Raw genomic sequence first — 10364 nt, 5'->3', positions numbered from 1 at the left:
TGCACATATCCTATGCATGAGTTCCTAGTTAATGTTTAAAAGCAATAGCTCTCCTTTGTTCTAAGCCCTCCCTGCTTTAAAGCTCTTTGATGAATCTGTTAAGATTTTCAATAAAAATTGTGTTTAAATGTGTGCAGTTGCTGTTCTTCTTCCAGTGTGCAGGGACACTGGCTCAGTCACAGACAAGCCCTCCCCTGCCTGGATGAATGCGGGGGATTCTGCTGGTCCGACTTGCAGACGGTGTCCTTCTCTCACTAGCGAGCGCAAAGAGAAAAATAAGGGCAGGTAGACGGAGGCTGAGCCTGCTGTGTCAGCAAACCTGCCTTTGAGGGCTCAAGGGAATTCGATTAAACAGCTACTTGTGTACCTTTATCCTGGGACGTATCCATTAATCATTTCTGGCTATTAATTAATTCCATTTATAAATTCTTCCAAGTTGTGCTCTCTCTCTCTCTCTCTCTCTTTTTTTAAGAGGCAGAGGGAGACAGAGAATCTCACGGGATAGCGCTGAGATTCTCTGCTGAGTGCAGAGCCTATGGGCAGGGGGGCTCCATCTCATGACCCCGAGATCATGACCCCTAGACCCTGACCTGAGCGGAAACCAAAGAGTCAGACGCTCAACTGAGCCACTCAGGTACCCCTTCAGTTTCTCATTCTTTTTTTTTTTTTTTTTTTTAAGATTTTATTTATTTATTTGACAGACAGAGATCACAAGTAGGCAGAGAGGCAGGCAGAGAGAGAGGAAGGGAAGCAGGCTCCCTGCTGAGCTGAAAGCCCAATGCAGGGCTAGATCCCAGGACCCTGAGATCATGACCTGAGCCGAAGGCAGTGGCTTAACCCACTGAGCCATGCAGGGGCCCCACAGTTTCTCACTCTTCAGGACACTCTGGTGCTGGTGTGGCTGAGAGGGCGTAGTGTGAGGTCTGTGCGCCCATCCTCGATGGGCTCTTTGGAGGTTTGTCCTTGAGAGCAGTAGTTGCTAACATCACGGGCAGTAACACTCTCGGATTGAATATTTCCAACAAAGCTTTGCAGATGACCGTGCCACACAGCTTTATATTTACGATTATGGCCACTTTCTAATTATTTATTTATGAGGGCCCATGAGAGCAGAGAGAGAGATTGCTATCCTTGGCGGTCCGCCGCAAGGACAGGCTGTTTTCTTGTGAAAATAAGGTCCCTCCCACACCTTTTTGTACCTGGGACCTTCAGTCAATAAGCCTATGCCGGCTGCTGGGTGACAGGGGCCATTTGCCAGGCAGTGTGGGGACTGTCACGATGCCTGAGCCAGCCACCCTGCCGTGGGACCAGAGAAAGAAGCCACGAGTTACGGAGGCAGATTGCTCAGCCCCACTCTCTACTCCCTGTGGGACCCTGGGCAAGTTGGCTGAACTTCCTGTGTGCCTCAGTGGCCACATCTGTAGAACGGTACCTGCCCCTAGCCACAGGTTAACATCCTAAAGGCCCATGGTGAGCACGCAGCCAACAGCAGCTGGTCCTGGAGTTAAGGAGTCAAGGGCGGGGGGTGGGGGTTCAGTTTGTACAAGGGAACCCGCAAGGATTCCCTTGAACCCATGAGGACAGACTAAAACCTGGGAAGACACTGTGGAACCTCTATCCACCCCTTCCCGCCTCCAGCCTGGAGAAGGAGCTGCACGCCTTAGAAGAGATACTGTGGAAGCTCCAGCTGTCTGGGCCTACTGGCGGCCCAACACCAACAGGGTGTGCCAGAGGGTCCCCGCCGCTGTGCGCAAGGGACACCAGCCCTGGCCTGACACCAAACTCCAGAACCTCGTGGCTGTTGCTGCTTCACTTTCACCTCCCCAAACCTGCCCGTTTCTTTGAGGCACCGGGACATTTGCCGGTGACAGCCTAGAAATCCCACTGCTTTTATGGGATACGTGGGGCTTTGAGCACTTTGCAAAGGACCAAGAGTCTAAGGTGGCTCTCTTTATCACAAAACGGCTGAGTTTTACTCAAGAGCCTTTGCTGAGGGATGCCTGGGTGGCTCAGTAAGTTAAGCATCTGCCTTCAGCTCAGGTCATGATCTTGGAGTCCTCGGATCGAGGCCCGCTTTGGGTTCCCTGCTCCGCGGGGAGTCCGCTTGTCCCTCCTCCTCTGCTGCTCCCTCTGCTTGTGTGCTCTCCTGCTCTCTGTCAAATAAATAATCTTCTTGTTGTTGTTTTAAATAAAATCTTAAACGAAAAACTTTCGATGAAAAGCTATGCTTTTCCATTTTGACTAGCATTAAACTCTGTAACCAGAACATGGTGAGTAGCTCAACTGCCCACAATTCACTGAAATTTATCCTCTGGAGAAACTGAGTTAGAAATAGGAAATATTAATTTAGCTACTGGAGTTTTATACCTAAAAAGCTCCTTATGAAAAGAAACTGATTACTCTCTTTTACAGAGTAATAGAAGGCGAGGGCGGGGGCGGCGCCTGGGTGGCTCAGTTGGTTGAGTCACTGTGTTTGGCTCAGGTTATGATCTCGGGATCCTGCGATCGGATCCCGCAACCAGCTTGCTGCTCAGCAGGGAGCCCGCTTTTCCTTCTTCCACTCTCCCTGCTTGTGCTCTCTGTCAAGTAAATAAATAATAAAATAAATAAATCTTTAATCAAGAAAAGGAAGAAAGAAAACGAAGGGGGTTGTGTTGACGAACTAATCTTCTTGAGGCACTAACACCAGCTATTACAGATTCCGGACTTGCTATGTGCTAGGCACTAACTAATGACTTTACATGTATTATCTCATTTAATCCTCCCAGCACGTCCAGCTGAGCTGTAGTATGACTGCTCCCACTTAAAGATGAAGAAATTGGAGCCCAGAAGCGTTGTGATGTGTGTAAAGACACACAGTAAATTCCAGAGCTGGAGCTCACAGCCACCCCACACCACAGCACTACATTCCTACAAAAATACACACCTATCAGTAAAGAGACACAACTTCAGCAACAAAGGTACAAACAAAAATCTTTAATGCAGCATCTTGTAAGAGCTTAACATCTGAAAAAGCTTATATGTCTATCTAGGGCACTGATTAAATTAACAAAGGTACATTCACTCAATACAATAAGTTAAGCATCTGTTACGAATTACATTACAGAGAAGTATGCACAGTGTGATCCAATTTTAATAAATACAACATTTTTGCCAGGATACATATACATTGAAAGATCTGGAAAATTACACAGCAAAAATACTAACAATGATCATTTTGAAGTGGTTAGGACTCCAGAGAAATTAAAACACTAAGTTCTTCCAACTTCTCTTACAATAACCGTATAACAAAAAATAGAAGAAACTCTTTAAAAATCACACGACTTTCCTTTCACTAAGAGATACTGCTTCCCACTTGAGCTCCAGGCTAGAAATCGGCCCCAGCCACTCTGAAGTGCTCTGTGACTTTGGACAAGTTACGTACCCTCTCTGGGCCTCTTGTTCCGTATATACAATAATGAGAAGCTGGGTTCTTTTCAAAAGTTCCTCCCAGCTCTGACTTAGTCAATTTCCTTCCTAGCGAAGTTCTTAAAAACAAAAACGGTAGGTGGGGATTTAAATGTCGATGAACAGTCTCCTCACACCGTATCTGGTTTCTTTGGCATAAGAAGTTGTTCTCACTCTTCCCTTCCCATCAGTCCTTTGAAAAGGGAATGCTACTGCATCTCACCAAAAATGTGTGAAATCACTCTAGATAAATAAGGGTCCTCTCCCAGAAAGACTAGTTTTAACCTATATATTAACAAGTGGACAGACAAAAAACCACAACATGCCAAAACAACACACCTCACGATCCAAGCCGAGAAAGAAACAGAAGCCTCTACCCAAACACAGTCCCCACCGCCGCCCTTATGCCGTACCACGTTGGTTTCTCCCTTCAGATCAACTGTCCGCCCTTGGATTTGATTCATGGACTACCCAGCCTTCCTTTCTCAGACGGCCATAGGGCCACCGAAACTAATCTCAGCGAGAAACACGGGTTCTCACCGCCCAGCAGAGAGAATGACAAGCAGCCTAGTCCAGGCGGAGGGCAGAGGCTAAGCCCACGGAGGTGACGCGGGTGAAAGGGAGGGCTGCGGTTGGAGAGGCGTGTGGCCTCTGAGCAATGGGCAGAAGGCAGGGTGTGGAGGGCAGGCAGTGGGGGGGGGGGACATGAAGCCTGACAGGTGTCGCCAAGACCCACCTTCCCCTCTGTGAGGGGTCCCATGCCCCACAGACCTCTGCTCTGCTTCAGGAAATGCTAGAAAGCCCTAGGGCGGCGGTTTCCCTATCGACTTTGAAACCTGCTTCCTTCTGGAAAACCAAACAAATCTGCCCTTTAGAGGAAAAGCGCTGTATTTCCTATTCTCCTTCCGAGCCAGGGGAAAGGATAGTCTCAGCAGTCTGTTTTATGAAAACAGAAGATATTTCTCAACAAAAGTAAAATACTGAATATGCAGCTTGCACATTCTCACCCCATCCACCATACCTGGGACCATCTCCCTGAGAGTCACTGTTCTGGAATCTTCTCCACTGCCCTTTCCATGCCCCATCCCTCTTTTCTTAGCAAATACTTTCCCAGATGGTATAGTAACCTAGGAACTATACTTCTGAGGCCTCCTCCATTTCTGTCCACTTGCTAGCTGTGTGGCAGCGGGTGAGTGGCTAAAGTACTCTAAGCTAGTAACACCAACCTCACCAAGTCCATTCATTTGTTCACAGTCAGCAGGTGCACTGAGCACCTACTCCAGCTGGGCCCCGGGCTATGTGCTGGGAATACATCAGTGCACAAGGCAGACGCCTTCCTTACGCTCATCAAACGGGCCACCCAGCTGGGGGCCCAGACAGTAAACGAGTAAATACACAGATGGTGGTCAGTGCGTCCAATAAGGGACATGGTACAAGGAGAGAATACAATGGATTCAGACAGAGGCTGTGAGGTCAAAACGGCTACTCCAAGAGATGGATGAACACGAAAGCTGAACTTGAAGGATAAATACGAGTAAGCCAGATGAAAGGTTCTGGGCAAAGATCCTGAGTTAGGAGAGTTTCATATTTTGTAGAAGACGCCATGTGGTTGAATATCAGGAGTGAGGAGGAGAGAGAGACTCCACGGGAGTCTGGAGAAGAAACCAGAGGACTCTTGATGTTGTGTAGTCTGTGGCTGTGAACAAACCAGTACCGCTGCGTGGCCACCAGGACAGTAACAGGGTCGCGTGGCCCCGGAACTCCTGTGCTCCGCCTGCTCACCATCCCAATGACCCCAACCCTTGGCAACCACTGAACTTTTTGTGTCTCCCTGATTCTGTCTTTTCTAGAATGTCCTATGGTTGGAATTCTACAGGATGGAGCCTTTTCAAATACTTAGTAATGCATTTAAGGTTCTTCCGTGTCTTTTCATGGGTTGATAGCTCATTTCTTTTTCATGCTAAATAATATTTCACTGTCTGCATGTACCACCGCTTATTCAGCCGTTCACCTAGTGAAGGACATCTTGGTTCCTTCAATGTTTTGGCAATTCTGTGTAAAGTTTCGCTATCGTGTTTGTTTTGAGAAAAGTTTACTTGTTGCTTTTTGGGACCCTAATGAGCAGAAACTACAGACTAGATCATACATGAAGGGCAGTTAGGAAGCCGTAAATCAAATTATTTGATACTCTTGAGCATGCTTATCTTCTTAAGATATTATACAGAGATATTACGAAAAGCTACCTCACTGCTTTTTGTCTAATACCAGAATATATGGCCTACAAGGGAAAGAATTTGTGTTCAATTGTTGGTCCCTAGTCCCTAGAAATGTCAAATGGTGGCCGGTCCATTGGTATTTTTTGAGTACATGGATGGATTTATGCTCTCCACAGTATTATTTCTTCTTTTGTAAAATAACATTGTTACTGAGAGACAATGCACATACCATCATGTTCACCCTATTAAAATGTACGATTCAGAGGTCTCTAGTATATTTATAAATTCTTGCATCAAACCTCACTATCTATTTCCAGAACATTCTCTTCAGCCCCAGAAGGAAATTCTTCAGCCCCAGAAGGAAATTCTTACCCAGCAGAAAGATCGAGTGGATCTCATGTGGTAGGTGCGCCATGGACCTGGGCTGCAGGCAAACTGAGGATGGGGCAGGAAGCTTCCCTTTCCAGCTTGGTCAACTCGAGTGCGGAGCAACAACATGTCTCTAGCTTCATCAAGAGTGTGAAGTACAGAAACCCTAAGAGATGCTACCGATGGCTAGAGTAAGTACACAGTGCCCGCCAGTGCCCCCCATCTGACTTCCAGAATCAAACTATGATAGTCTTTAAAGGTGAAAAGCATAACCTTATCTTCCAGTGTCTGTATTGTCGTAACTGCACATGTTCCTAGAAATATATTCTGAGCCTCTCAGAAATGATGGCAAGATTTATTTGTTCCAGGCACTCAAGGAAATCTCCGTCCGCCATTAGCCGACACTGAGCTAACTGAACCAAGGCTTCAGTGACTATATACAAAAACGAAGAGAGTCTTTGCGGAATTAATTCAGAGAAGTCCTAAATAAACACGAACTGTAACAGGTGGCAACAAGGAAGCCCGGTAGGAAGGGAATCTCATTTCCAGTGTTGCCACATTACAATATTCAAAATGTCCAGTTTTTAATAAAATTTTACGAGGCACACGAAGAATCAGAAAAGGATGGCCCACGTATGGAGAGGACAGCAGGCAACAGAACTAGAACTGTCCCAAGGAAGCACAGGCACTGGAATTACTACATAAGGACTTTCATCAGCTCTTTTAATATGTCCAAAGAGCTAACAGAAACACTGTCTAAAATCGAAAGGAAAGATTCTACACCAACACTTAAAGGGCTTGCAAGTCTTTACTCCCATCCTCACAACAAGAAAAAATATGAACAGATTAAAAATCAATGAGTCTTGGTGGGGACATCAGAGAATTGAGGTCATGGGACCAACTGCACCCTAATCCTAGAGGAGCCGGCGATGACAGAGATATCAGACTGCACGGACTATAATGCTGCACCCCCGAGGCAGGAGGCGCTGGCCTTGAACGGCAGCTTCAGTGAGCTGTGGACTAGCTTGAGAGATGAAAACTCCTGGGGGACCCATCTAAGGTAGCCACCTACTCCACAATGATGGTGTCTACTCCGAGAATCCTCCGCAGCTCCTCTTGATAAGGAGCAGAGCAAAACTGCTTCCTGTTGGGCCAGGGAGAGGCAAGAAAGAACTATCTTGAAAGAAGCCAAGAGCATTCTCCACAACAAAGGCTTACCCAGCGAGGGAGAAACCTTACGGGACTGGGGGTAAGGGAAGTGAGCAACTCAAGGCTGTTGAGCCTTCCTTCTTCACATAAGGTGTTGGGGGGGGGCGGGGGGCGGGGGGCGGGTAAAGAAACACCTGAGAAGGTCCCAGCCCAGGGGGGCAGGTACACTAAAAGACTAAGACCTAATCCCAGGATTCTAGAATGAGTGTCCTCAGTCTAGACCTGACCAAACATCAACAGGGCTCTTGATTTATAATAGTGGATTACAGCTGAAAAGAACTGTAAGCTCAAATTCTACAGTAGAACTGTTTTCTAGGGAAACGAAAGATGCTGGGGGACAAAAACAAAGACACTAGTGGAAACTGAATCCTCTGATGCTACAGAGACAGGAAACAGTAAATATAGCTTATCTCTTAACCACGTAAAAATAAACATCATACCAAAGGCCTATTTACTTCCTAATACCTGATAATTCACGACTGGCTTTCAACAACAACAACAAAGTACATGGCATGATAAAAGGAAAGAAGAAAAAACCTGAAGAGACAAAGCAGGTGTCAGAACCAGATTCAGATACGGCAGAGATTTTGAAATCATCAGACAGGGAAATTAAAAATACATATGATTAATACGCCGAGGGCTTTAGTGGGAGAAGTAGACAATATGCAAGAGCAGACAGGTAATGGAAATGAAGAGAGAAACTCTAAGAGAGAATATAAAGGAAAGACTAGAAACAGAAATCAAGTATACATCATCTGATAGATCATCAGATGATTGGAAAGGGCTGGAGATAGAATCAGAGCACTTGAAGATATGTCAGTAGAAGCTTCCCAAACTGAACTGTAAAGAGATAAAAAACAATAAAAATTGGAACAGAATATCTAATAGCTGTGGGGCAATTACAAAAGGTATAGCATACGTATCATGATACTATCCAAAGTAGAAGAAAAGAGAAAGAAACAGAACTATTTGACATAATAATGACTGGGATTTTTCTAAAATTAATGGCAGAAACCACACCACAAATCTAGAAACCTCAGAGAACACTGAGCAGGATAAATGCCAATATACGTACATACCTACATACAAATATATATCTACACACACACACAAACACACACACACACACATACACACACCCCTAGGCATATCATATTCAAATTGCATAAAGCCAAAGACAAAAAAAAATCTTTTAAAAAGTCAAAGGATAAAAACACCTTATCTAGAGAGGAACAAAGGCAGGAATTACATCAGACTTGCTTCAAAAATCATGCAAGCAAGAAGAGAGTAGATTTTTCTACAGTTTTGGAGACTGAAAGTCAAAGATCAAGGTGCTTTAGTGTTGCCTTTCGAGAGGCCTCCTGCTCAGCTTGGAGACAGCTGTCTCCTCGCACCGCCTGACCTCCCTGCGCGTGCGCGCACATCCTTGAGTCTCTTCCTCTTCCTACAAGGACACCAGCCAAATTGCATAAGGCCCCACCCTTATGACCACATGTGACATCAATGACATTTCTAAAGGCCCCGTCTCCAAATACAGTCATGTTGGGAGCTCGGGCTTTGACATATAACTTCTGGAGGGAGACATAATTCAATGTGAAACACTCAGACTTACAGCACTGAGAGAATTTTTGTCACCAGTCAACGATAAAGATGGTCTTCAGAGAGAAGGAGCATGGTACTAGTCAGAAATTTGAGTCTACATGAATAAAGGAAAGGTATCAGAGAAGGCATAAGTGAAGACTAAAATACAATATTTTGTTTTTCTTATTTACTCTAAAGGACAACTGTTCAAAGGAATAACAGCCACAACATACGGGTGATCATAGCGGAGGTCAGTGCAAGAGACGGTAGCAGTGTTATGAAGGGATGGGAGTGGGGAGCTGGGGATTCTCTGTTACACCCACACTGCCCAGACAGTGGTGCAGTGTTGTCTGAAGGCGGACCTAGATTAGTTGTAAATTTATGTTGCGCAGTCTAGGTCTAGGGAAACCACTAAAAAGTTAAAAAGAAATATAACTGATACGCTGAGAGAGAAGAGAAAATGGAATAATAAAAAATGCTCAATTAGAAGAGAAGGCAGAAACAGGAAGATTAAGAAAAAAACAAAGAACAAGTGCAACAAATACAGAATTTTGACAAACATGGTAGATATAAATCCAACTATCAATAATCACTTTAAACGGGCGTGCTCTAAATACGCCAGTTAAAAGAAGACACTGTAAGGGCAGGTGAAAAACAAGACCGGACTCTATGGTGTCTATAAGAAACCCAATTTAAATACAAAAACACACAAATATTGAGAGTAAAAGAGTGGGGAGAGGGGTACCAGAGGCACTAATCAAATGAACGCTGGAGTAGCGATACTAATTTCAGACAAAAAAGGCATTTGAACAAGGAAACTTCCAAGGAATAAAGAGGGTGTTACATAATAAGGGAGGGTCGATTCTCTGAGAAGACACAATAATCTGAAATATATGCACTTTACAACAAAGCGTCACAATATAAGAGGCAAAAACTGACAAAAATGCAGAGAAATAGATTACCCACTATTAACGTGAGGGATTTCCACACTCCCTCTATTAGTAACTGACAGACCCAGTAGGCAGACAGTCAGCAAGGATAAAGCTGAACTCAACAGAACCACCCATCAAGGGATCTGCTTGACATTTTATTTGTATTTTTTCCCAGCTTTCTTTTTAATTGTTAAAATTGTATAGAATTAAAGTGCGTAATACGATTTGATATACATACACATTGTGAAATGATGATCACAATTAAGGTAATTGTAATACACTCCTCACCTCACACAGTTACCTTTCCTGTGTATAGAAAGAAGTCTGAAGATCTATTCTCTTAACAGAATCTCTTCCTTGCAGACCTGTTCTCTCCTTCCGGACTCCAGATCTTCTGAGACGTTCCAAGAAGCTGCCAAGCGCAGGGCCTCTCCTCCTTTGTCGTGGGGTCAGAGGTACAGGAGCAGCACTGTATGTCTGGCGCCTGGTATTCGTTCAGTCCACAACCCTCGGACACACTGGGTCCCAGTAATCAACACAAGGTCTACTCAGTAAACACAGATGACAGCAAACGGAAGAAGGTCCAGACTTCTAAAGAAAAAAAAAAAAA

General features: G+C 44.8%; 1 long non-coding RNA gene across 4 annotated transcripts in view; it reads right to left on the bottom strand.

Moving 5' to 3' along the window:
- Nucleotides 1–2956: 2956 nt before the first annotated feature.
- Nucleotides 2957–10364, bottom strand: part of LOC131821300 (uncharacterized) — a 68913-nt gene continuing 61505 nt past the window's right edge. For all 4 annotated transcript variants that reach the window (XR_009349872.1, XR_009349871.1, XR_009349870.1 and 1 more), the window contains one exon: nucleotides 2957–10345. This is a non-coding gene — a long non-coding RNA (uncharacterized LOC131821300). The remainder of the gene's footprint in view (nucleotides 10346–10364) is intronic.

The sequence above is a fragment of the Mustela lutreola genome, chromosome X (genome assembly GCF_030435805.1).
Source record: "Mustela lutreola isolate mMusLut2 chromosome X, mMusLut2.pri, whole genome shotgun sequence".
NCBI lineage: Eukaryota > Metazoa > Chordata > Mammalia > Carnivora > Mustelidae > Mustela > Mustela lutreola.
The sequence above is the reverse complement of the archived record's forward strand: the minus strand, read 5'-3'. Positions and strand labels throughout refer to the sequence as shown.